Here is a 27,262-nt window from a genome sequence, read left to right on the forward strand (position 1 = left end):
CACGTTCTTGGACAATCGTGATATTCACTGCAATTACATGACCGACTCTTTGCCACGATACCGTTGGCGACTTTTCCGTGGATTTTTGGCAAATCTTTTGTTTGAAATTGCGAGGCAGTCCAATTCGGACGAATCCACTTATATCAACTCGTATGGAGGAGAAACAAATATCATAGCGTGCATATCAGACATTTAAATGCTGTATAATTATTGTTAATTACAGTCCAATATGGATAACTTTAAAAGTATGTTTGTGGAATTCACGCCATTGCTTGGTTTGCGAGATGTGTATCTATTCTATACCCCGCGGGTTCAAGTGGACTCGATAACGGAAGGAGCATGCTGATAAATGAAAATGTTTTTGCATCATACAAAATGTTTGCATAATAGGATCGAAAATTAATGTTTTTGTTGCAATATTTTTCCCTATAAAAAAAATCAACAACACTGTCGCTGCTGGGCGATATTGTTTCCCGACGTATCAAGTGCACCAAGCAGTGTGTTACTATTACACTATATATATCTTGCTTTTGTAAGTGTATCAATCCCATATTACGAATTACGTTGTCGCCAATGAACACCCTTTCATTCATTAAGCCGACAGTTCATCGCACACGTGAATGTCGTCGTGGATTAAGCGTTTCCCACAATTAGAAGTTTCTTCTTACGAATATTATTCCCTTCTTACAAAAACGTTCGCCATTCGTGTCTACTTTTGAAAGCAACAACTTAAAAACTACAAAAAAAAAATCACGCTTTCCGGGCTAAAACATAATGCCATGCTTCATGTGCTTTTTGTCTTCTCGCGAGCTGGGGGCAATGAATAGCGCTTCGTCAATTATAACTCGGACAGCCAATTAAGAACTCCACTGATTTATGCAGTAACAATCAATGTAAGGTGAAAGACAGTACCACCGATTCATCCTTCTGCTTATAGCCAATGCTGCAATACTTGTGCCTTCAGACTGGCGAATGAATCGCGTTTGTGTTCGCTTCTCTTCCTCAACAGTCGCGAGCTTCTCAACTTTGTTGTTGTTGGCGCAACTTATCAAGATGCGCATTCGGTATCATTATCATCATCATTGGCAGCAACTGAGCTCCACAAGTCCCGTGGCTATCCCTTCGACTGAGACGGAGGTTGACGCTTTATTGTTTTTTGTGTTTCCGAATTTAACTGTCATCAAATGTTAACCGAGGGGTGAATTCATTTCAGACATCGCGTTAGTCAACAGCACGCTGAACACGGTAAGCGTCACTTAATGTTCCCGAAAACGAAACGTATGCAGTAGACTGACTTGTAGCCCTCACTCAGATCAATGCCTGGTATTCAGAGCCGAAAGATAAGGGTCATATCCCGAAACGTTATGTACTTTTAAGTTATAAGGCTGTGTTAATGTTCTAAGTACTGTATTGTTTTTCTAGTGGTGATTGTGTATTCGAATCACTGTTAACAGGAGTCCTTTCTTTGTTGTTGTTGTGTGATGTTGTTGTTTGTTGTTGTTTGATGTTGTTATCCACTCAGCCACTGGAATATCACGAAACTCCGAATGGAAGGGCGCAAAATGACCACCACCAGGACTACCACCACCACCACCAACCACCACACGTCATGAGTTGTGAGCACAGCCATCGAGCTTATCAATGCAACACCACCAACACAACCAACACCACCACCAACACCACCAACACAACCAACACCACCACCACCACCAACAACACTTACACAACCAACACCAACACCACCAACAACACCACCAACGTCACCACCAACACCACCAACACCACCACCAACACAACCACCAACACAACCAACACCACCACCAACACAACCAACACCACGAACATCACCAACAACACCACCAACGTCACCACCAACACCACCAACACCACCAACACAACAACCAACACGAACATCACCACCACCAACACCACCAACAACACCACCAACACCACGAACACCACCAACAACGCCACCAACACCACGAACACCACCAACACCACCAACAACACCACAAACACCACCACCAACAACTCCACCACCAAAAACAACACCACAACCATCGCCAGAATGACCACCACGAACAACAAACACGTCAAATGTCCACTCAATTTGCATGACAATTGGATCGGCGCGAGTCTTTGCGCATGGCGAGGACTCAGCGCGATGATCAATCGGTGGCGCATGGAGGGCGCAAGCAGCAGGGGAGGTGTTGGAGGGTGGGGGGGGGAGGGGTGTGTACGGGGGAGGGGGGTGCGAGGGGGTGCGACGGGGGTGGTTGCGGGGGTCGTGCCCGACTCGGCGGGGGTCCGCAGTTCCGTGACCGCCAGCCCCTTCTGCGGCCGGGAAGGGGCTGACAGATGGCCGCTCGGTTCGGCTCCGCGTGCTCATGAAAAACACGTAATCATCATCATCATCATACGCCATAATCAATCCACTGCTGGATAGAGATATCCCAAAGTCCCCTTCTTCTAGAATACACCTTCGTTGAAATAGTTCCAACTAGCACCTGCACGCGAATCTCATCGCTCCATCTCTTTGCTGTAGGTCCTCTCGGACGCTTTCCATTGCTTGACCGCTACTTCGTCCACGATTCGTGACCACTGCAGGCCACCGTCCCTTTCGCGTCGCGTCGTGTCCATGTCCTCCTTGCTCTACCCAATAGTTTCAGGTATAAATTAAAGCCCGGGTACGTTCTCGCTATGCAAATACACACGGGGGGGGCTTAATTGCAGCTTGGGTCTGTCCGGTTGGGCTCCTCGGTAATTATTTCGGCATCCGACGCACCCCATCCAGTAAATCTCTCGCTCGGGTTGCGGCAACGTCACCAAGTCGCCTGCCACCGGCTCTCGTCGACCGGCGATCCGGGAAAAAAAAATCTGTGACAAATTAACCCCTTCACACGATGTATGCACGTGTTGCATACATGTGTACATACATGCGTACATACATGTGTACATACATGCGTACATACATGCGTACATACATGCGTACATACATGTGTACATACATGTGTACATACATGTGTACGCACATACATACACGGCCCTCGCTGGCAGGCTCTGCCCTAAGACCCCGGCATATGACCGTCGTTACATATCTCTGCACCTGGCCACCACATCCAGTATACATACTTCTTGAAATGCGCACGGAGTTCCCGTGTCCGCGTGCCCGTTTACGTGTGTGTGTGTGTTTTATGTTGCGTATTGTAACGCACATGGATTTATTTTAAATATCTACTAAGCGGCGGTGACATCGCTACGACTCTTGTGCCATGCTAGGTGCACCTTGAGTATATCATGTGAAGTGTCGAAGGCTCGCTGCTGCTGACAGGAGGTCACGGGATAGACCCAGGTGTTATGGGGTTGACTCAATGAGATGACGACTGGCATATGCACCACCACTTGTGCCCCCCCCCCACCTCCGCTGTTACTTTGGGGGCGACCGCCTTCCTCAGCTCTGCCCAGTAGCCTCCTGCGCGCACCTCCTGCACGAACCTCCTGCACGTACGTACAACATACAAACGCCATGCGTACAACATACAAACGCCATGCGTACAGCATACGAACGCCATGCGTACAACATGCAAACGCACGCGTGTAGCGCACACGGTCTCGACCCCCGTCCACACGGCGCGCTGCCCCGCAGGACGAGAATGCTGCAGCGAAACGCAGCGGCGGCTCGATTGGGGAGGCTGGCGAAGCGCTCAACGTGGCCGAGGTTTATTGACCACCACCGGGACGAGTTGTACAGTGCCAGTCCTTTAAGGCGTGTTCAGTGCCCGTGGAGGCGGTGGAGAGAGAGAGAAGGGCTCGCTCCAGCGTGAAGAGAGCGCTCCTTAAGAAAGGGAACCCCGTGGAAGAATGGCTGACCACTCGCCCCCCCCCCCCATTAATGGAGCGAGTCTCGTTAATTCGCCAGAGTTTTGTGCGAAGATTTGCCCCCGTCCCTCTCTCTCCGATTATTTCCCCCCCCCCCCCCCCGCGTGCTGCGAATGCGCTTCATGAGTGCCATGCCTCTCTCTCGCTCGGCGTGTTGTTGTGTGCGCGCGTGTATTGTGATTCGTGCAATCAGGCGCTTAAAAAAAAAACTCAAAACAATGTTACATACCCTACCTACCACTTGAACCCATCACCTGTGTCACGTAGGTATTGTTCCAAAAATGACAAAGAAACAAATTTAGCTGTGCTTGCACAGTATCAAAGTAATTGGTAATAAGGATGCACCTTATGTCCGTCCAATTAGTGGTGTGTGTGTATTTTGCGTGCCCTGGTGTGCTGTTACATTTTAGAAGCCTTTGTGTTTTGTTGTTGTTTAAATATTAGAGTTTCATCTTCGGCGTACGCAGGCTCCTATCGGTCCGGTCTCCTCTGTGTACCTACGTTCATTTGGCTCATCTTGCAATCTGTCGTCTCCCTCTCTCTCTTCATTTACACGTCCACACAACAGCGGATCAGCATAAAAATGAGTGGGGATGGCACTGGAAATAAACCAAACAAACAAAAGACATATATATAAAAACAACCACACACAACAGGCCATTTGTTCTTCCAGCGATTAATGTAAATAGGTTTGAGGCAGGTCTTACGTTTGAACTGGGTTATAAAGCAAGCAATGGTAAATACAAAATGACTCCTTTGCACAATTTAAATAATGGTATTTTTAAAACCCACGAAAACAACATGGGGTCTCAGACAAACATCCAACCTCTACATAAAACACATGAATACACTCATAGTCATAAAAATAAAGCACTTTTGTTTCTACTGCTTGCCTCCCAGCAGGGCAGGGCAATGTTGCTGCAGCAAGATACCATTATATTCATTGGAGCAAATCAAAGTTTTAATTCTCAAACAACAGGAAGCTTTTATTACACGTTTCCAATGGCGTTAAACTCACATCTGGGAACAAACTGCTGATCACCCCAAAATAAAGTTCATTTGCGAATTTATTTTTTTAAACTCAAATTAAGCGCTTTGTGCGCACCAATTATACACGTTTACTCTTCCGACGACTTCACGTGGATTTTTGTTTTGTTCGCGCGTGAGATGTTTGGGAACAATCTAGCCGCAATTGTGCTCGTCATTTATTTTATTTTATACCTACGTGACTTTACCGAAAGAACCAAATAATATTTTAAAAGGAGTTAACGTGCTCTCTGATTACAAATGCGTGGTACACGTCACGTCTGTCGGACAAAAACGTCGGTATCTCATTCTCATAACCTGTGGTGGTGGGGGTGGGGGTGGTGGGGTGGGGGTATTGATTTTCAAAAGAAAACGCAAGAGCCGCATTAATTGTTCATATGAAGCCAGTTGCGAGATGACTCATTCCGCACCGGTTCATGGCACATGCTACGAAAGAAAGTTGACACAAACCTCAGCGACATCATTATATGGACTTCTCGGTTTTCACTCTTTAAGGTGACGTGTAGCAGTTGCCAAAGGATAAAATGTAAAAAGAAAACAGTGTATTAACATATCTGTGTCTATTATCTGACAGTGCCAACACTGCATGAAAGAGTGATTATTTGGCCAAATCTTGCCCTGGGCTTATTGGACCTTCCCTGGTTTAGCCACGGAGGGGAGTCATGGTGTAATGGAGTGCACACAGCAATTATGAGAACATCAGGGTGGTTACATATGACCACCACCATCATCAGCTATTGCCAATTCACTGCTGGATGAAGGCCTCCCCAAGCTTTTCTTCACTGCGCGATGCAGCAATCCACCCAGCACCTGCACACGAACTGATTTCACTGCTCATTCTCCCCAAATGCGTTCTCTTCCTTTAACTGCCATTCTACCATCACTTCTTACTATCGGCCAGCGTCGCTTGTATGTATGTATGTTGAACTGTACGTGTGTACGTTGAACTTCTTTCGCACCATACGCAGCCGATCGTGCTAGTCGGAGGTGCGGGGGATGGATAACAAAACTTAACGCAAATAAATTAGTTTTCAATCTAGATTTAGAAGTGCAGAGCTCCAGTGGCTTCCTAATGCCGGAAGGAAGAGCGTTCCAGACGGCCGCAGAAGCCTCTCTGAAAGCGCAGCGCGATGCAGTGACCGTCTTTGTTGGATGTGCTGGTCGATCCCACTTAAATTTATGAAAAATGCGAATGATGTCATGAACCCTGCGTGTGCTCTCGAATCCACGTGTTCCTCTTTATGTCTTTCACTGTCATTCAAGCACGCGTCTCTTCATACTTTGTTGCCCACATTTCAGTTTTTGTTCCTTTATTTTTGTTAATATTCGTGCTTTTGAACCATGTGTCATAGCAGGTGGGAGTACACACACATTGAATATTCCATTTTGTTAGGCATGTCGGTATGTGACGTTTCACAATCGAGTTCAGAATTCTAAAGGCAGTCCAACCAAAAATATGAATCGTTCAACATTCTTACTCGGTGATGTATTAAATTAAAAACAGTCCTCATGTTCACCAGTGGGTCAGCTTGCATTTGTATTTCGACAAATATCGTTTGTTGTTGTAAGATTTTCCATGTGCTTGAATAAGGGCGTATTAATAATAATTAATTAAAACAGTGAACTTCTGTAAGAGTGATTTGAGCATAAATCCAGGGTTGGGTAATGGCTTTAGATGCATAATCCATATTAGATATCCAACAACAAACAGTGAACATGTGACAATGAAACACAGAGGTGTGCATGTGTGTGACATCTCTGTGTACATGTGTGGATTTTGATCATTTGTACATATTATTTTACGAAGGACAGGGTTTGTGATCAACCGGATTGCATTCAAATAAATCAAATATATTGTTCTAAGTCTACAAAAACTAGGTACTGTATAATGGAATTTGAGATTCACTTGTTCTGATGGATAGTATGTAAGTGGTCAACGGTTAAAACCCTTCTTTCCAAATCCAGCTTGAACGCACGATTGGTTGGCCGTGAGGTTTATTCAAAACGACATTAGAAGATATCGTCGTAAAATCGCACGAGATAAATAACTGCGTAAGCTTCCATGAACGGAGTAAGTTATAACCCGCGTCAGATTTGCCGATGACGCAGTCAGTACGATGACCAATCGAAATGAAATCCAGGAAATGAAGAACTTTACAAAGAAGAGCGTGACTTGAGGCCAAAGATAAATGTCACCGAAACAAACGTCCCTAACAACAAGTTCGCTCCAACAAAGAGAGCCATCTGTTGGGAGGGACGCAACTGAAAAACACCACACATAGTATGCGTACCTGGGGCAAGTACTAGGACCAGGATGAAACTGATGAACAAAATGAATGAGCAGGCAGAAGATTGGTGTGGGTTTGGAAAATGTGACCTGCTCATGAAAGGCAACGTGCCGATGTGCCTAAATATGAGAGTTTTCAAATGAAGCACATTTCCTGCTATGACACGTGCGACATAAACATGGAGGCTGCGTGACAAAAACAACGTGGAAGGAAAACTGAAACGTATACAGAGAAGAAGCTAGCGGGGGGGAGGGGTGTTGGGAATTACAAATGAGAGCCAGAAATAGGAACACTTGGATCAGAGAACAAATGCAAATCAGTGACATCGTATTGACCGTCGCGAACAGTAAGTGCGCTTGGACAGGACACCGCCGCTGTAAGAGTGTGATGGCCAACGCACAGAACTGATGGGAGAATGGCAGCCAGAAGAGTGAAAGAGGCCACGAAGATGGGCACCGCGGATACGGAGCGATTTGAACAGTTCATTGATTATGGCAATGCAAGACCGTGATGTGGGGAGGCCTTCACCCAGCAGTGGATTGATCACAGCTCTTGTTAGTGTTATGATAGCTGAACTGAGGTTCATTCATCATATTTTCACACTTTTGGGGAATTAAAATATAAAATTGCATACGTTGGCCTGTTTAAGAATACCATTGATAACATTTCTCTGGCAAATGTAATTACATGGAATGATCATGTTCCGCTATTATATTTGATGAATACGAATACTTAATATGATTTTAAGCAGCAGCAAGTTGTCCATTAAACTTTGTAAATTAATGTCCCTTTGGTTAATCCAAGCGTGCACAGCATTTGGTGGCATGACCCCAGAGTTACCCAGGCCTCTGCAGCTGCAATAAATGTTCTCTTTTCATTGAAGATATATTAAACATTCACACACACAAAAACTGGGATAGAGAATCATTGCTCAAATTACGCTAATAAGGGCTATGTCACCCTTGACAAACGGTAAAAAAGGAATAAAGTCTAAACACATTCAACGACACCACTGTGGCCGTTAAGATAGAAAGTACGCAGTCGGTGACATGTGGGGCAATGACTCTTCTTCACAGCACAGGGAGGGCAGTGAAGTAGGACCATTGCATGAAACGTCGCCTTTAATATACTTGTTCTCGTTAAGGCCACAGTGTTGACAAATGCGTTGAGCTGTATTGTTATTTGTGCTTGTGTACCATTGCCAATGCAGACTCAACAAATAACCTCTTTAAAACAATGCCAAAGGCACATTTTTTTATTTGACAAAGCAAGTCACTGACCAAATCTCCTGGACTGCTTCTGATTCTAACAGGTATCAGAAACTAAGCAGGGTTGAGCCTGGATAGTTGTTTGGATGGGCAACCGCCACGCGTAAAGCAGATGTCCGTACCCTTTTGCGATGCGGTGAGGGTAAGCAAGAGGGCAGTGCAGTAATAGCAATTGTATTGTACTTCTATGTTCCCCACCTTCACCCAGCCGCACTCACGAGGATGGTGAAGCATGGTGAGAAAGAAAAGCCTCTCGTGGGGTAACAAAAAAGGGTGGTACACGCCCGCACGTGCACATTAAGCAAAGCCCTTTTGAGCAGCCAGCCGTTTGCTGGAAGGACAGCTGGGCTTGTGAAATATTTGGCTAGCGATGGTCACCTGTTTCCCGCAGTACAGCGTTACAGATATGAATCACCTAAGTTGTTTGTCAATGCTCAAAGGGTCAATACAGGGTGTTGCAATGATGAATGGTGGCAATGACAAGGTGCAGCATTTCATCATTACCTTAAGTATTCAAGGAAACTCAAAGTAAAATGGACATTTGCTCCAATATCCTAAGGTCAGGCAATAACATGTATTTGCGTAATATCTTCTGCAAGGCTTGGCCAACAGTTTTTTTTATTTTCCACTGATAAGGAATGCTGTCGTAACTTTGTGATGCACGCATATTTACCTGTTTAAAAAAAGCGATGTGTCAACACCTTGGTAGTGTCGGTACCAAGACACAGAGACCACGAGGCCTAGGTCACCAAGGTGTATATATGTCAATAAAACAATAAAATGTATTTCACCGATAGTGTGGTTCGCTGTATAAATATAGCTACTGATCTGGCCTTGATCCAAACAATACGCAGGTGGAACATAAAAGCAAGTTTGTACAAATAATGTAATTTCACACTGACGGGTGCAATGAATGTTCAGAGCAATAAAATACAATGACACTTGTCCTCAAATAACTCTATTTCCGCGCAGTTTTCTCAGTTCATTTTCCACATCTCGGTGAGGTCCCAGTGCCTATTTACAGTGAGAGAAGAAAAAAATGGGCTTTGATGTGCAATGGAAGGACGTCCTGCTATCAGTCCAGCGCTGGGACAGCACATGCAGCCGTGAAGCCAGCGCCAGATGTAGAGCACCTGACATCACAGTCAAGTTGGACCTGGGAAAGATGCTGGTCTACACCCCCCCCACTCCATTCTCGACCGCCCCCTCCTCCGTCCCGTCCCCCCCTTCATCCCAATCATAACCATGCCTCCACAGCCCTGCCCACCCAATTCTTCCCATCTCGTTTTTGCTTCACACGACAGACAATTTCCCAAACAGCCTTTACAGACTGTTTCGGGGGGCGGGGGGGCAGGTTCTGTTAGCAAGCACTTACGATGGGGGTGGTGTAGCTCCCACCACGCTCAGTCACCTTTGTATCCCAAGTGATGATGTTAACACCCCGCAGCGGGTACTCATTTAAGGCTGAGTCGATGTAGGGGAGGCCCAGAATCTGGTTACTATATTTGTCACCCAATGTTGGCTATTCGAAGGGTGGCCGGGTGAGTAGCCCAGTGCCATAACTACTGCACTTCTGTTCCCCACTCTACACTCACGCGCACTCGTTCTTCCACGCGTCTCGCTTTAAGTACTTTCTTTGCCGTACACGTGTTGAGGCATGCGCCCCACGAACCGTGGATGTGACCTGGATGCCTTGTTCCTAAAGCGCGATTATGTTCATTGCTTTTATCTGTTTCCCTGGTCATTCAACGAACGCTCGTCTACAAAAATGCAAATGTGCAAGCGCTCAAAAAGAACTCGAGCAATTAACATCTGCAATTAATTCAGAATCTGAAGAACAAATGTTGCTATGAGACAAATTATCCAATGGGGATTTTGAAAAATAGAAACGTTAAAATGATTTTTTTTAATTAATCCTTTGACAGGTGTGCGAGAAAACCACTCACAATCAAAGTGTGATTGTCTATTTTCACATAAATTGTATTTTAAAAAACAATTATACTTTCAAAGATATAATTAAATATTTTTTTCTGTAAACAAATATACCAGCAGCAGAATTATATAAACACACACACACGCGCATACACAATCACATTAACAAAGTCAAGGTGAAATATCGCTATGCTTAGGTGGCCGGCAATAATAATTAGAGTGTATGATTTAATCATCCAAACAATGCAATCCATTCTTCCTACCCAAGCTCAGAAATGTAAACATCATACGGGGGAGGGGGGGGGGCTCGAGTCGATTTCCCTCTGTAATTACCCGCAATGATTTGGAAAATATGATAGTAAATCACGTGCGGAATCAGGCTCTCGCACCCAACTGTGAGGCCCTGATAACTCGCGGATCAATATTTACCATTTAGTTTTTAATGGAAAACAAAACACGGGAGCCGAGCTACATGAAACCCACGACCCGGCAATAAATCTCCCTAATTTTTTTTTATCAGCCAGCACTTGACATCCCATGAGTGTACGTGGCTCTGAGCCACGCTGCTACGTTTGGCTTACGCGCGATGGGAAGAAAGCAGCAGCGATGTTCTCGCTCAACGTAGTCGGGGGGAACTTTAATCCGCGCTCAAAAAATGTTTTGTCCAAAATTCCGTGATGCCAGACGGAGATATTTCGCTTTTTGCCTGTTACCACCTGATGTCGAAAAACGATCCTGTAGTTTCGCAGTTCTTTACGTGACCAATAACCGTGAGTTATGTGATTATTTCAAATGAGTGGGGGTTATCAAATAAGTCACTCGTGTTAGCCATTTAATAATATTGGTACTCGTATAATGTTGCTGCTGCAGTAGGTGGTACCGATTTCTGCTGTGGCGCATGGACTACCAAAGACGTGTATGCTAATTTCCTCAAAGTGGTGGGGCCCTCTTGAGATGCATCAGGGTGACTTGCACTTGTGTTTTATTGTATTAGCGGCTCGGTGGATTATTGCATCACGGGGTCGTATCAGGTGGCAACGGTGGCATTGGTTTGGGGAGGTCTTAATCCAACAGTGACTTTCCATGGTTGATAATAATTAATTGTATTTAAATGTACATTTTATATCATGCCCACATTTTCACAGATTCACATGTGCATATCTTTCACGTATTTGTGATGTACACTTCAGGGAAAATCATGCTCAACAAAACTGCGGTGCGTATAAATATTACGGCGAACCATTTCAGCGATTATCAACGTCATATTTGAAACCATTTGAGTGACATTTTTTGGTCAGTAAAAATTTCCACGAATTAATCACCTGAACCTGCGTGCGTCTTCCCACTCCCCCCCCCCCCCCCCCTCTGGAAGAATATTCAACTCAAGAATCTTTGATCAAAGTTGGCCGCAGTCCGCGTGTGCAGGCATGCAGCGAATGAGCAGCATACAAACACGAGAAATGCGTTTTGCCTAATCGCGCACGTTTGTTCTGTCCGCGGTTGTTTTCGTTTTAGATATTGAAAACGATAGAGCACAGAGCAGCATTTAACTTCATCGGTTCTCAACTAATGGAGCGTGATGGCTTACATAGCGCCGTACAGTTCCTGACTCACACTGTGCTTTCAAACGTTACGCAACCAGTCCCGTTAAGAGTGTTGATCTGCCGATCATTTTTCAGGACACCCGCACATTCTATTCGTGCTAAAAGAGAAAGAACGGCCATCGATCTGTTTTTGGCGTGTTCGTGATGTCTATTAAAGGGCGAGCTGACGTGTAGCAATGGCATTGTTTATCAATAGGCTTTGAAAAGTTCGCTGGGACTGCAGTTGGGGTGTCTTGGCATCGCACATGACACGACACTGTAGACAGGAACGCCCAGGTGATCTTGGGTTACAGGAAATGACTCAGTCGGCGGTCGGTTTATTGCCGTTATGAGTAATAATGTATAATGCATGAGCGGCCCCCCTGTTATGGCCACCGTGAAGGGGTAAGTTAGAGATTAATGCGCCTCCGTTGTCATGGGCTGCCCACTTAAAATCCATCTGTCAGCCTGGCAAGGACGTCAGAACACAAATATTTTCCGAGGCATATGAAAACCCTGAACCCTGTCCAATAAATCACCCCCTCAACGCCGCGTTGTCTTGTTAGCACAAAAAGCACCCCTCCTCCTCCTCCGTATCATCTCTAGCTGGCAGCGCATGCAATGCTCGTTGTGTTATTGCACAAAAGACGATGCTTATTCCAATAGAAACCGAGCCTCGGTGCAGTTTCTGAAAGTTGACCCAAGCTCGATGCTTTGTCTTTCCTTTTTCTTTCTTGCAAGTGGCCGCTTTGGGGGGGGGGGCAGGTGGCATGCAGCGAGGCGACTGGTGGCGCTCACCAACAACAGCGACAAACCCGAAGGCACCCAGAAGGGCGGGCAGCGGTGATCAGAGGAGACATGGGCTGCTGGTCCGCTCTTGATCAAGCCCGACTCTGTAGGACGGGTGCAGGCTTGGTCTGCCCCCCCCCCACCCCACCCCCAGTACTGAATGGCTTCGAGTCATTTTCCCAGGTGAAAATCTGCACCCACGGCGATTCGATTGTCACGCATCACGGTCGCCATTCACTTCCAAGATTTTTTTGGTCTTTGTATTTTTTTTGGTTATAGCCCATTGAGCTGTTTTTTGTTGTATACTTTCTGACTCACGTGTACAGTTCTGTTTTATTCCATTAGTTCTTAATGTGACATATGTGTAATTATTGTATAGCTTTGCGTGAATAATAAATAATAGATTTTCGACATGGGTACAATTCAATTAACGGACCGTCCGTGTGCTAAAGGAGGGAACGCACCCGAAATAATTCCCGCCTTGGAAATGGAATTAAATCGGCTCGTGCGCAGGACAATCGGATGTATTGTTGCTTCACAAGAACGTGAGAGATGGCGAGACGGAGTGGGAAGGCCTTCACCAAGCAGTGGATAAGATCGTCGCTGCTGATGGCGACGATCGTGTATAGTGATTAATCTATGCATCTTTACGTGGCTACCGGTTAAGGCTCTAACACGAGAGTGTTTTTAATGAACACGGCATGACACACGGACAGCCATCGACAGGACATATATTGTGACCCAACAGGTCTGGGCAGCTAATTGGAAGCTGGCTTCAATTCAGCTGCCAATGTTCTATTTTACTTTGTGGCACAGCCACCAATGCCAGTTTATTACCCCGATCCACTTGAGGTTGTTATAAAATGAGACACCTGAAGACGTCTACGTGCTGTCGGGAATGTTTCATATCCAGAACGAATGTTATGTTACAAAGAGGTAAAGGTGTGGCCCTGAAATGTCTTGCTCACGCCAATGTTGGCAGAATGGCCTCCAGTAGAGGGGAGCTCAATGGAGCTCCTCTCGAGGAAATTTGGCCTACTCTTCCATACTCACCAGATGTTTTAGAAGAGGCGGACATACGCTGCGTTCATGCTGCGGCTGGGTGGATAGAGGTGACGGGGGCGGGGGGGTAGTGGGAGATTCCAGAAACTTGCTTCATTCTTTAAACTGACAAACCAGGAGATAGACTCGAACCGGCACCCCCTGGATGCCAAGTCGATTGCGCTGCACCATTACGCCACTGTGGTAGCATCCCGGACGGAAGGGTGATGTGTAAACCCGCATTAATGGAGTTGCCCAAACATATGACTATAGGATCGCAGAGCTCGGACAATTGTTGATCGATTCATTGTGGTGTACACATTTATTCTGCTGATTGGACAGAGGCAGGGGGGTTTAAGAAAAACTATTTCTGTCACTCCTGGAGATGGAAACGAACCTGCGTCCTCTGGATTGCAAGTCCGTTGTGCTCGTTTTTACATCACGGCGGCATCCCGATCATCAACATATTAACCATTATCTATTCAGAAATAGCGTCTGAAAGTGATATACATTGCATTGTTTAGTATTAATTTCTTTGGAATTGTGCTATGAATGTTCGCTTAATATGTATGCATTGTACGTATCATTTATTTATTTGAAGTATTTTTTAAATTAATTTCGTGGAGTAGGTCACATTGTGATTAGTAAACTGCACCATGACCCCAGAAAACTGAGTTTGTTTCCTCGTCACAGTTAACGTCAGTGTCGAGTGACACCTGGCGAAGTATGGTCAAACAACCCCGATGACCAACGTGGCATGGGAAGGCTTTCCCCAGCAGTGGATTGACAGAAGGTTAAGTAAAATTTATATCGCAAACTCCTCTCTCATTCACCACACTGTTTCCCAGTAACACCCATACGACTTGGGACATAAAAACCACTTTCAGCAATTGTTTACGTCTGATTTACAAGGAACAAACCATCGCTGTAGAATATTAAAAGGTGTCGCCCTTAGTGTGGATAAATAAGTAGATTGAAGTAATTTTCAGAAGTCGCGATGTGATGTCACCTTCCAGGCAAATTTATCTTGCACAGTGCGACGCACTGCTCACTGCTGCGTCATTACTTGAGGACGAACAAAGCCCTTTTGGACTCTCATTGAGGAAAAACACAAAGCACAATTCACAATCCCGTTTATGACTCAAAAATGCGGCTTATTCATGTAAATTGTCAATAGTGACGCGTACGCAAAACGAATACACCACCACCATCATCATCTTCATCCCAGCGTGGATGAAGATGTCCGTTTGTTTGAGTCGATCCCTGGTCGTGGCGTTTCGTGAGCAATTTCTCCATCACCAAGAAAGGTGAACACATTCCTATCTTGATTACAGTGCTGTTTAGTTGAAATGTTATGCCGATGTAAAAAAAATTACCCAACAACTTTACGATTAAAATAATGCTTCAGGAATATCTGAAATATTCGCTCGAAATTGTGGAATCACCTCCCCCTCCCCCCCAAAAAGGCGTTTATAACGGTAAAAATCGGTGATGAACAGGAACGAAATGTGGCGAGAGAAACGGGGTGCACCGCGGAACAGAGAGAGCGAGAAGCAGGCCGAGAAAGAGGCGGTTGCAGGAGGTGGCCCGGGACACAAAGGACCGTGGAGTGGACGTGGATACAATGACACAGGACAGACCGTGAGTGGGGGGTAAGAGAACCAGGAAAGTGGGGAGTCGGGGTGCAGAGAAGAATAAAAAATAAATGTAATCGTTTTTACCGTGCTGACGGCCGGTTAGCCACAGCTTGCTGTAGTTACCGGCACACATTGCGTGCGAGTTGTGAAACAAGGGACCCTGCTTGCGCTCTGTGCCTGTACACCCCGGGCTATACATGACCATTATGGTGTCTTGGGCAGCCAGGCGAGCCCTAATCATACGACTCGTCTCGCGCTGCATCAAACGCGCTCCGTCGCAATATGAGAAACACATCCCCCTCTCGTCGGCCGCGGCGTTGTGCCATAAAAATTTACCAACGAGCGTTGAGAGTGGAAAATGGAAACATTTTGCAGAAGTGAACGCAGGCAGATATTGAACAGCAACAAAAAACGTTCATGTACTTTCCTAGATTTTATTAAATGTCTAAAAAAATCAATAGAGACCCAAATTTGCTCGTGGTTTATTCACAGTCACGTGTCCCACAACACCCTTGTGCTGTCCATCTTTGTTTCGTCTTTCTCCGTCATGTCTTCAGACAAAGTAACCAATCGGAGCTCTCACAAAGCTGTGCAACTCTTAGTGTTCGAGAACGGGCCGTGGAAGCGAATACCACAGAGTTACCCCCGAGATCCATTCACGTGACCTCTGGTCCAACACAGTAGGGGCAGCACTTTCCCATCCGCGATGCCACTGAGAGCAATGTTCAAACGCGTGACAGTCAAATTGATACTTGCAATTCTCGTAGCTGCCATTTAGCCAAGTTAAGCGCAAAACGAAATTTTACGTGATGGGGTTTTTTTTGTGCGTTCATTGGTGACCGGGCTAAGACCATGAACTCGCTAGACTTGAGAGCCCGGTTTAATCAGAGGCAGCTGTGATCACTGAGCCACCCGGCCACCTCGTGTGTTGTACTTTCATAAATGGAACAGGGATCCAAATGTACTCATGGTTTAGTGGCATGTTTGTGTGTGCCAAGACTCCTACAAAGACAAGGCCAGCCCCAGAATGGGGATTGTAAAACTTGGCACAATCCCTGTAGTGGATCGGGCACTGACAGCACGACGTCCGTGGGCTTTGGTAGAATGCAGTTAATAAGTTCACAATCACAGGAAAACAAACGTGTGCACTTCAAAGCAGTGCTTCTTGAACAGCAGTTCATTTAACTTAAATATATATGCCAAGGAGGAGCAGTGGCTCCATTGTGAGTATAGACATTTAATCCTGGCCATGGCTGACGTTATTTAGCAGTGACATCTTAGCCAGGTACCACACGCCCTCTTCAGCAAGTGTAACTGACCAGCGTGGTGAAGTATGTCAAACAACCCCCATGATGGGCACACCATGAAGAGGCCTTCACGCACCAGTCGATTCATTAGAAGCACCATCTCTAGTTATCCTAGAAGAGTTCGATGAGCTCTGAATATTTTTTCACAGTTGTCCAGTAACAATGGGCTTTGATCATTATGCATACATTATTATGTATGCAGTGATGCATTGATTCAACTCTAAAAATGCATTTCTATGTTAAAGATACACAGATCGAATCATGTGCTCGAGAATCGATTATTTATAATTATTTTAGTAAATGATAGTTGGATGCTGATGTTACACTTTTGGTCAACAAAGTGAACAAAACAAAAAAACAGATTTAAAAAAAAAAAAGCAACGTTAAAAAGTTGGCAAGAAAGAGGTGAGCATTATTCATCCTTGAATCTTGACAATTCATCAAACTCTTGGGGGAAGGAGTGAGTCGATAGGAGGTGAATTACAACGTGCCCAATATGTACATATGTATTCACATTAATAAACAAAGTGAAACCATAAATACTGACGCACTGGACATTTGAGCGAACCAGATGCATAGTTACAACCGTACGTGACGCGATCCTAAACACGCAACACGACCCAATGCTAAACATTCAGAAATATGCACAGCAATCGCTTCATTATTGAACCACTAGCGTGTTTACGCAGTCGACACGAATGCCATTAATGCACAATGCGTTTAAGTTATCTGGTCTTTGCAATGGCTTTAGATTAAAGCTGTCGTAGTGCGCTGCGATGTTTTAAGGGGACATTTATGCAAGCGGGTGTATTTCTGCGTGACCCAAAGCAGCCGGCGATTTTGAAAGACAAGATACCGGGATATTTATTTGCTCTAGAAAGTGCAATAATTGTCACCTGCATGCAAAACAGATGAGTTTTTTTTTCTTTGAGAGGCAGTGCCTGCAGAAGCAGTGCCCGATTTATGATTTGCTATTTAATGGCCTTGATATAAAATAACGCCACTTGTATTGAAGCCACTTTTCTTCAATAGTTATATTGCTATGGCCTATTTCTCACGTGTGAGTAAGTGGCCTCTGGGATAGTTTATGTATTTAAGTTGCAAACAGGTTTACAACATGTTGGCAGTTAATAATTGACCTTACTTTATGGCAGTGTTTACAAGAAATGTTTGGCCGCAATAACATGAAGTGTAATTACACCATACAATAGCTGAAATGAACAGGTACGGGTGGGGGTGCCTACATGGCCATGTGTTCGTGTGCGTGGTTACAAGACCCATTACATAAAACCAATTAAAATTCACGTCAAGGTGAGAATCGGGCTAAACGTAACACGCTTATGCCGGTCCTCGAATAATTAGCCGTACATTTTTTCCGAACAAGACATTAAGCAAGTCATTACATCTCATTACAGCCAGCGACACATGTAATAAGCTGCTTTTGCTTAGCCCCACTTCTCTTGTCCTTTCCCCGTTCCGAGACTCGGGGCAAGGACATTCTGAATGTCACGCAGAACGCCAGAGTTATCGGAGTGCAACAATCACATTGCAGAAGGCACGGGAGGTTACGTGATCCGTTTTTTTCTATTTCTTAAGAATACTTATCCTCCGATTAAACTAGTTGAAGCTTGCCGGAGTCGGATGTTATATTTTATTGACTTAGTGGCCTTGCTTTTAACAGGTGCACCTTGGAACTGCGGACTATAGCTCGCATGATTGATTTGACCAGCCAATGCTCAACTTTAAGATGAAGATACAAAGTGTAGCTTTTCCTGCCTGTAATTTTTTGTAGTCTTCACATGTTTTGCAACGTCGCATGTAAAGTCCAACAATACAACCTTCTTTGTTTCTGTTTTGCAACACGTCTGCATACCACTGAGCCATTCAACTAAATCATGGCCCATGTTTATTTTTTTTAAACCCAACAAGAACCTGGCGTTTTTGAGAAGGTAACACAATCTCTAATTTAAAAAGGATGAACCTACCATTTATATTTAACATCTCCATCCCATCATAAGAATACACAATTCAGCTATGTTGGATTTTGCATTTCCATGACGGTCATGTGACCTGCGTGTTGCGTGTGCAACCATCACGATATTTAAAAGACGGTGAACAGAATTTCTCCGTGTTGCAAAGTCAAGCGCAACTTTTATTTCCAACATTGTTGCAGCCTATGCTGCGTGGAAACAAGCGACATTCTTCTAGAAAGATTTAACTATAATTGGACCGCACGACAATGACTATAAATTAATATATCCACCTAAGCAGCACTGCAGACTCCACAATAATTCAATTGAACATTTCAATGTTATTCCTAGATCATCATCGGCCATGACCAATCCACTGTTGGTTTAATGCAAACCAAACTAACACAAATCCATTTTCAACCTGCCAAGGTTATAAGCCACCAAGCACCTGCACACGACGAGCTCATTTCATCGCTCAATCTCCTCGGTAGAAGTCCTCAATGGACGCGTTCCATGCCTTGGCTGCCACTCCGTCATCTTTCTTGACCAAAGGCCAGAATCACATCTTAGCGACCACGCGTCCTGCCCAAGCCCACTTGCTTTTCTTCACGGTTTCAATGACACAATTCACCTGCATAAATTCTCTTAATCCATGCATTCGTGTTTCTGTCCCTCAGTGTAACTTAACGCGTGCATCTCACCATGTTTCATTGCACACTTTTCAGTTGTTGTTTCCATATTTGTTTTGCGAGTGATCGTGTTTCCAAACCGTAAGTCAAAGCAGGAATTGCGCACCTATTCAACGCTTTTACAGACATTTGGCACAGACCGCGAGCTGGAGGAAGACAAGTACGCCGATGTGAGATCGTGAACAAAGGGTGCCCCATTTATACTCGATGTGCAATGCAGCCAACAGTCACAGAGATTAACATACATTTACATGCGTGTTATTTACACGACCAGAAAGTGTTGTTTACAGAATAGTGTACCACACCAATTTGTAAAACGTTTTGCAACGCAAAAAAAAACCCCCACAAGTGCACACACAGACAAAAATGACACGCTCTGGAAAGTATGAGTTTCATTTGTGCACAAGCTGAAGACTCACGCAGACACTAAACAAACAACTTATATGGGTTGATCCACAGATAATTTTAATGCAGAGAAACCATCAGCCATTAAAGCAATAAACCAGTTGAGCAGTTTCCGAACCAGAAAAAATAAACTTTAAGATAAGTGCTGTCGAACAACAACATTGTTGAGATAATTCATGCAGGTGGTTGCGGGAAAACATTCTTAGCTGTGGCCGTTCATGATCACTGTTGGATGAAGGCCTCCCCAAACCGTCACCAACTCTCGTACCTGCGATGGAAACATCCACCTCGTGCCTGCACATGAGTTTGTGAGAAATATGCTACGCTGGGTTGAGTGAGGATTCTTTACTTCATAAAAAAAGCACACCGGGCTTGAAATCCACAAATCGAACAAAGGCGGTGGTCACCGCATCGCGCTGCGCTTTCAGATGCGCTTCTGCGGCCGTCTGGAACGCTCTTTCTTCCGATATTGGGAAGCCACTGGAGGTTTACACTGTTAAATATAGGTTTAAAAAACTTTCTTTAGAACAACTTTTTTGCGTTTAGTTTATTGTCCTTCCGATCACCATGGCTGGCTACATAGGTTGCGAAAGAAGTTCAACATACGTACACAAATCACTGGTTCGATTTCATCTCGCGGCATGGCAGTTACAACCAATCGGCAAGTTCCTTAATTGCGCTCAGCCGGCAGTATAAATGGGGATGCTTCAATTAGTGTATCAGCAGGTCACATGTCGTGGGGAACAGTGAGGGTACTCGTGCCGTCTGGACAGTGTAGAAGAGTAGGCCAAACGCCATCGAGAGTGGCTGTCTAGAGCTCCCTCTGGTGGAGGCCCTTCCGTGAGTGAGTCATTGCAGGGCTGCACCTTTACCTGAACAGCTTTGGCTACTTTTGTTTGTGAGAGAAAAAAATGTGTATAAAATAAGGAAGTAATCTTACATTCCGAACAATAACCTACATTTATGTATGGAGATGATTGCTCAATATTGCCCTTTGTGCATGATTTATTTATATTTTTACGTGATCATATGATTCACTTGTTCACACACAATATGTATATTAGACACATTCCTGTTATTTAAAAAAACTATCATCTAATTTCAAACTTTCTTACGAGGGAAAAACAAAGAATCCTGATCAAATGTACGACTGCGCCTACTTAATTTGCTCGAATTATATTTAAGCAGAGAAGTTATCGGCAATGCCCCCGTTGTTACTGGATATGCAAAGAAACGATGAGCTTTTGAATGGTTTGGGGGCGACAGCTGCTTGACGTTTTAATTACTCTAGGCCGCTAACCTGGGCTGTGCAACCCAGCCACTGGGGGCATATGAGGAGAACGTTTCGAGATGAAGTCCCCTCCGACTTTCACTCTTTGTTTACACTTAGTGCATTAAATCATAGCACAATGAAGCCCAAGAGGCACAGTGATTTCCTGCTCCAATAGGAAATGAGGCGGAGCTTATCTGCCGTTTACGCCAATGGTGTACATTCCACATTTCTACGGCGGGCGCACGAATCTATCCAGAGGACAACCGCTGTGGATTTCTGCGCAAAGTGATGCTCTTTTTGGCGACCGTCTGTGGAGGGATGGTGGGTTGGGTCAGGACTTCCAATTGCGAGCCGCTCACTCTACCAGCCGAGCCGCTCACTCTACCAGCCGAGCCGCTCACTCTACCAGCCGAGCCGCTCACTCTACCAGCAGAGCCGCTCACTCTACCAGCCGAGCCGCTCACTCTACCAGCCGAGCCGCTCACTCTACCAGCCGAGCCGCTCACTCTACCAGCCGAGCCGCTCACTCTACCAGCCGAGCCGCTCACTCTACCAGCCGAGCCGCTCACTCTACCAGCCGAGCCGCTCACTCTACCAGCCGAGCCGCTCACTCTACCAGCAGAGCCGCTCACTCTACCAGCAGAGCCGCTCACTCTACCAGCCGAGCCGCTCACTCTACCAGCCGAGCCGCTCACTCTACCAGCCGAGCCGCTCACTCTACCAGCCGAGCCGCTCACTCTACCAGCCGAGCCGCTCACTCTACCAGCCGAGCCGCTCACTCTACCAGCCGAGCCGCTCACTCTACCAGCCGAGCCGCTCACTCTACCAGCCGAGCCGCTCACTCTACCAGCAGAGCCGCTCACTCTACCAGCAGAGCCGCTCACTCTACCAGCCGAGCCGCTCACTCTACCAGCCGAGCCGCTCACTCTACCAGCCGAGCCGCTCACTCTACCAGCCGAGCCGCTCACTCTACCAGCCGAGCCGCTCACTCTACCAACTGAGCCTTGCAGTTGTGTTCTCGTGCCACTGCTGGTGAGAGGGTATCCACTGAAGGGAGCTCCAGGAAAGCCCTATCGAGTCCTACTGTTCTCGTACTCGCCAGGGATCTTGAGAGTGGTGGGAGCACCCACACCTAACCCCACTACACGCGAAATGCCGATTGACTACGGTATTCCCATACACTGGTGGGCAGTGGGGGGGGAGGGGTTAAAAAAAAACTTGCGCCCATTGTTTCAACTAGCAAGCCATGAGCTCTAATAAAACTGGTGACCTCTGGATTGCAAGTCCGTTGTGCCAAGCATTACGCCACGACGGCATCTGATAGCAGTGCATGAATCATACGATATGATTCATATCATAATTAAGGTACTCGTTAATCATCGCCGTTGAACTCCTGCGTACGACACCATTAACCCACACAATACTTTCAGAGGCATGTGTTTCTTCGATTAGAGAAAATAATTGACGATGGAAAAAAGTATATATTGCCTGCCGAGTGGTGTTTCCTCTTGATAAATCTGTTTTAATAATTGCTTTTGATAGAACAATAATTTTAAAAGCAATGTTAAATCTTTAGACTAATGAATTCAGGGCAAATATTAACTTTCATTATTGATCTACGGCCATCATTCGACATACTAATTTCCTTTCGCGCTACTTTCTTTACATATATTTCTTTAAAAAAAACATGCGAATAACATGCGGTATTACTTGAAGATGTGATTTGCAGATGGAAAGTAGAGCCAAAGTGTGTATATATGTAAACAACAAAGATCCCCCTTCTAGCCTTAACACACTGTAGGAGCAAGTGCTGATCGCGAGCACCTATGAAGGCCGGTACGGCACACGAGGTGGTGGGTGGCCAGCACCATGCCCGGCCGCCTTTGTCTCCCTAGTGGCGATGTTTACACACCGCACCAGGCACTCATTTCAGACTGAGTCCCCCTAGGGGAGGCCCAAGACCAGTCACTGGTGGGCGTGAATCGAACTCGGGTCGCTAGGTTCATAGCACGCCGAGCTAACCACGACACTACGGTGTGTGTGTGTATATATACACGCACACAAAATCAACAGTGTGTCTCCAGTGTCTTAATAAGGGAACTGTGAAGAGAATAACATCTGGTGCCGATGTCTTTTCGACTGTAATACCATATTTGTGACTCCTCTGAGCGGGCGACCTGTCCAAGCGTCAGGCCGTTGCACTGAGAAGCAAACGGAGAGAGCCCATTAGAGATCCCACGACACTCCATGCAAGAGGGGGCCCTATTGTGTCCCTGCATTCCCGCCAAAATTATCCCAAACAGCCGTGAAGTCACAAGCCGCTTTCGAAAAATCTGGTGTACTCCCTGGGAAGCAGTGTAATGTTGGCCACTAAACTCCGCTAATTGTGCCAAACAAGCCTCAAATGGACCAACTCATGGCTTTGCCTGGACACGCAACAAAGCGATGATAGACTGACGACGTGGGACTCGAACAGGAATCTATCCAAGTTGCAGACACATTTTTTTGGTTTACTGTCGTTTTTTGTGCAAAATAAACATTTACCATTTTTTACTTTGAAAAAAAAAAGAAAACGTTGTAGCACATATCCCTCTTAAAAAATGTTGAATGTTGAAGGCTCGAATAAGATATCAGAGCAACAGTACATTTTATAACATTACGTAGAAAACATAAAGCATAACACAACATATTGTTTTCCACCTACACGCACCGGGATGTATGCATTTAAGATAGCATTGCATGTGCTAAGTGTAGGTTATTGGTATAAAAAACCCAGATTAATTTGGAACTAGGGGTTACAAAAATCACCTAAGCATATTTTTTTACAATTCATTTCTTGGATTTTCAAGCGTATCCCATGAAAATAACTAATAGAGTTATTTTGTTTGCTTGGTAAATATTTCTTTGCCACAGGGGGAGTCTAAATGGTGACTGGAAAATGTTTGCATAATAAAGTGCGTTCTGACTGTCAGTTCAGCTAGTGCATTGCTGCGGTAATGACTAACGCAGCTTAATAGCAAACTTAAAGCAGTTTTATAATGAGTTTTTTTTCGGAAAGAAATTTGCTTTTTAAATTAATGAATCCCCATCTTGCTCGGGAAAAAAACAACTTACGGCCATAGCCATAATGGAGAATTTATGAAGTGTAAAGAAATAAAAATTCAGTGTATATTAACTCATGATACGGCACTACAATAAAACGACGTGAAGTTGATTAGAGCAATTTGCGGTGATGATTTCAATTTTTGCCGGGTTATACATTGTTTACACTGAACATAACTCGCCCCATGAAGCCTAAGTGTTACATTTGATTTTTATTGCCCAGCGAAGACATTTCACCATGCACTGGCGATGCAGAATGAAAAGTCTATTATCTTTAATAGCTCATGCTACTTAATCACAGGAAAAAGAAAGCCCAAATATGGAGAAACGCAAACATTTATTACACAAAGAACCACCATTTAAAAACATCTGCAGACAGATATTGTGATTTCTTTTGACGTTTACTCAGGCTATGTCCCTCCATCCTTTGAGGCAGCTTAACATTGTTTTAGTTTTCAATACCATTGTGGCCATCTTTTAATTTTGTTAACGTTGTAATTCGTGAGGCGTGGTGGTGCATTGGCCGATGCACTGCGCTAAGAAACCAACTACCTCAGTTCGATTCCCAGCCACAGCCATCATCAGTGGGCGAGCTTAACATTGTTTTAGTTTTCAATACCATTGTGGCCATCTTTTAATTTTGTTAACATTGTAATTCGTGAGGCGTGGTGGTGCATTGGCCGATGCACTGCGCTAAGAAACCAACTACCTCAGTTCGATTCCCAGCCACAGCCATCATCAGTGGGCGAGTGATATTAGAACCGATCCTGGTCTACTCCCTCCCTTCGCCAGCACTCATTGACCACACATGGTGAGGTATGGTCATCTCCCCCCCCCCCCAACTGACATAATGTGGGGAGGCCTTCATCCATCAGTGGACTGACAAAGGGCTTAAAATGATTATAATTTTAATGAGATAAAGTGTAATGAAATCGGAATAATGTCGGCATGAGTGTTAACCGGGATACCTGCTACCAGAATACCTGCTACTGCAGCCGCGTTGGGAGCTCTTCCGGAAAGCAGCCTTATCTCCTGTCATCCCGTGGCGTTCACCCATGCGGAATGCAGGCCACGTGGACTAACCCCCAATGAGTGGAAATTGACGAAGACTGGCAAATCAATATAAATGCCCCCAAACAGTTACACGAATATCCATAATGTTTTTTTAATTAAAATTTGTAATGTTATTAATTTAAAGCGATACTGTAACATTAATGGCCACAATAGTAATATGATAAAAAAAACAATTCATCATCAGTCACTGCTAGATGAAGTCGTTGCCATCTCTTACAGCCCTGCCATGTAATATTACACGATTAGTGCTCCTTATTCAGCGGTTAACATTTATACGTCGATGTTAACTCGGCGAACGCAATGCACGTTTGGCTCGCATCAAACCCGGAGGTGGAGAAAAATGGGCAAACACGGAATGGGCTAATGTAGTTTAATCGTATTTAAGACAGTTGTCAAGCGAATTAAAAACCGTAATTGCGTGTGGAAGACTGCATGGCATTTCATGGTGCCGCATTGCTTAATCCCCACTAAAATATGCATGAAATGCAGAAAGCATGAACGCCGCTGTCAGGACGAAATCAATACCGCTGGAAGCGCGGAAGATGGATCTCCGCAGTGCGTGTCTCCAGCGACGGCCAATATGACAGTTACTCTTCAAACAATACAGATGCAGGGTTTGTCCCCGTGATGTGGGCAGCCTGGCACACCTTTCAGTTCGTTGGGTTTTTTGTTGTTGCGGACACGATATTTAATTATTGCACGATGCTAATGTGGCACGGGCAGCAGGTCACCCCGCATCTGTGGGGCAGGTTAATCCACGCAGATCAACACGCAGCTGACGCTTTGGCCAGGAATGTTAAAAGTAAATAATTTCTGCTCCTCTGAATGCTGTCTCTTGCCCTCTCTCTGGCGCTCAGGACCAAAAACAATATAAACTGTTCTAATATTCTGCGAACGACTTAGGCGCTAATACGGAAAGTTGTTAACGAAAATAAATGCGGTAAGAGCTCAGCGCTGTGGACTGCAAACTGCCGAGACACACCGAGCTGGTTTGATGCGAAAAATCAAGCACCACAATGTTTTTGACTGCAATTATTATCATGAGCCACAATCCATCCACTGCTGGATGAAGGCCTCCTTGAACCGTCGGCATCGTCTCGTGATATCACGATGCATGAACCCAGCTGGCACCGACACACGAGTGGATTTCATCGCTCCGTTCTTTCAGTTGATGTTCTCTCCCTCACTCGTCTCGACCACCGGCCCTCATATCTCTTCTCGTCAAGGGTTTAGCCCAAGCCCACTTACTTTTCTTAACAGTCAATGTCAATCAGGCTATGTTACAATTATGATATATTATATAAAGACAAAGATCCCCTGTATAGCCTTTTACAGATGTTTGGGCAAGTGCGAATAGCGAGCACCTATGAAGGCCGGAATGGCACACGAGAGAGTGGGTGGCCAGCACCATGCCCCGACCACCTTTGTCTCCCACGTGGCGATGTTTATACATCGCACCAGGAACTCATTTAAGACTGAGTCGACCTAGGGGAGGGCCAGGACCGGCTCAGATAATCGTCACTGGTGTTGTCCGTGAGCGGGAATCGAACCCGGGTTTCTGGGTTCGTAGCGCAGCGCGCTCGCACACACACACACACCGAGAATGGACAAAATGTGACCAGTGCATAATGTTCTACAATCATGTAAAAAAAGAAAATGTTGGCAACATCCAGTGCTTACGGTTGCGAATAAGGCATTAGAGATAAGGGGCAGGCTTTGGCACTTTGTCAACGAGCCTCTTTCTGAAAACAACAACCTATGCCCACCCCATCAGTATCCCCTGTAACACATGAGCAGGTGTTCAATTCATGTAATCACTTAATCCAGAATGGGTTATGAAAACTGTAGCAGTCCTTTTTTAGTCTTATTTTGAACGAATATCTCATCCTTTTAAGATTTCATTGGACAGCGGCATGGTGCAGTGGTTAGCGTCACTGCACCAAGCGACCCGAGTTCAATCCCCAGCCACAGCTAACAG

Source organism: Lampetra planeri, chromosome 26 (genome assembly GCF_965212315.1).
Source record: "Lampetra planeri chromosome 26, kcLamPlan1.2.h2, whole genome shotgun sequence".
In the NCBI taxonomy this organism is placed as follows: Eukaryota; Metazoa; Chordata; class Hyperoartia; order Petromyzontiformes; family Petromyzontidae; genus Lampetra; species Lampetra planeri.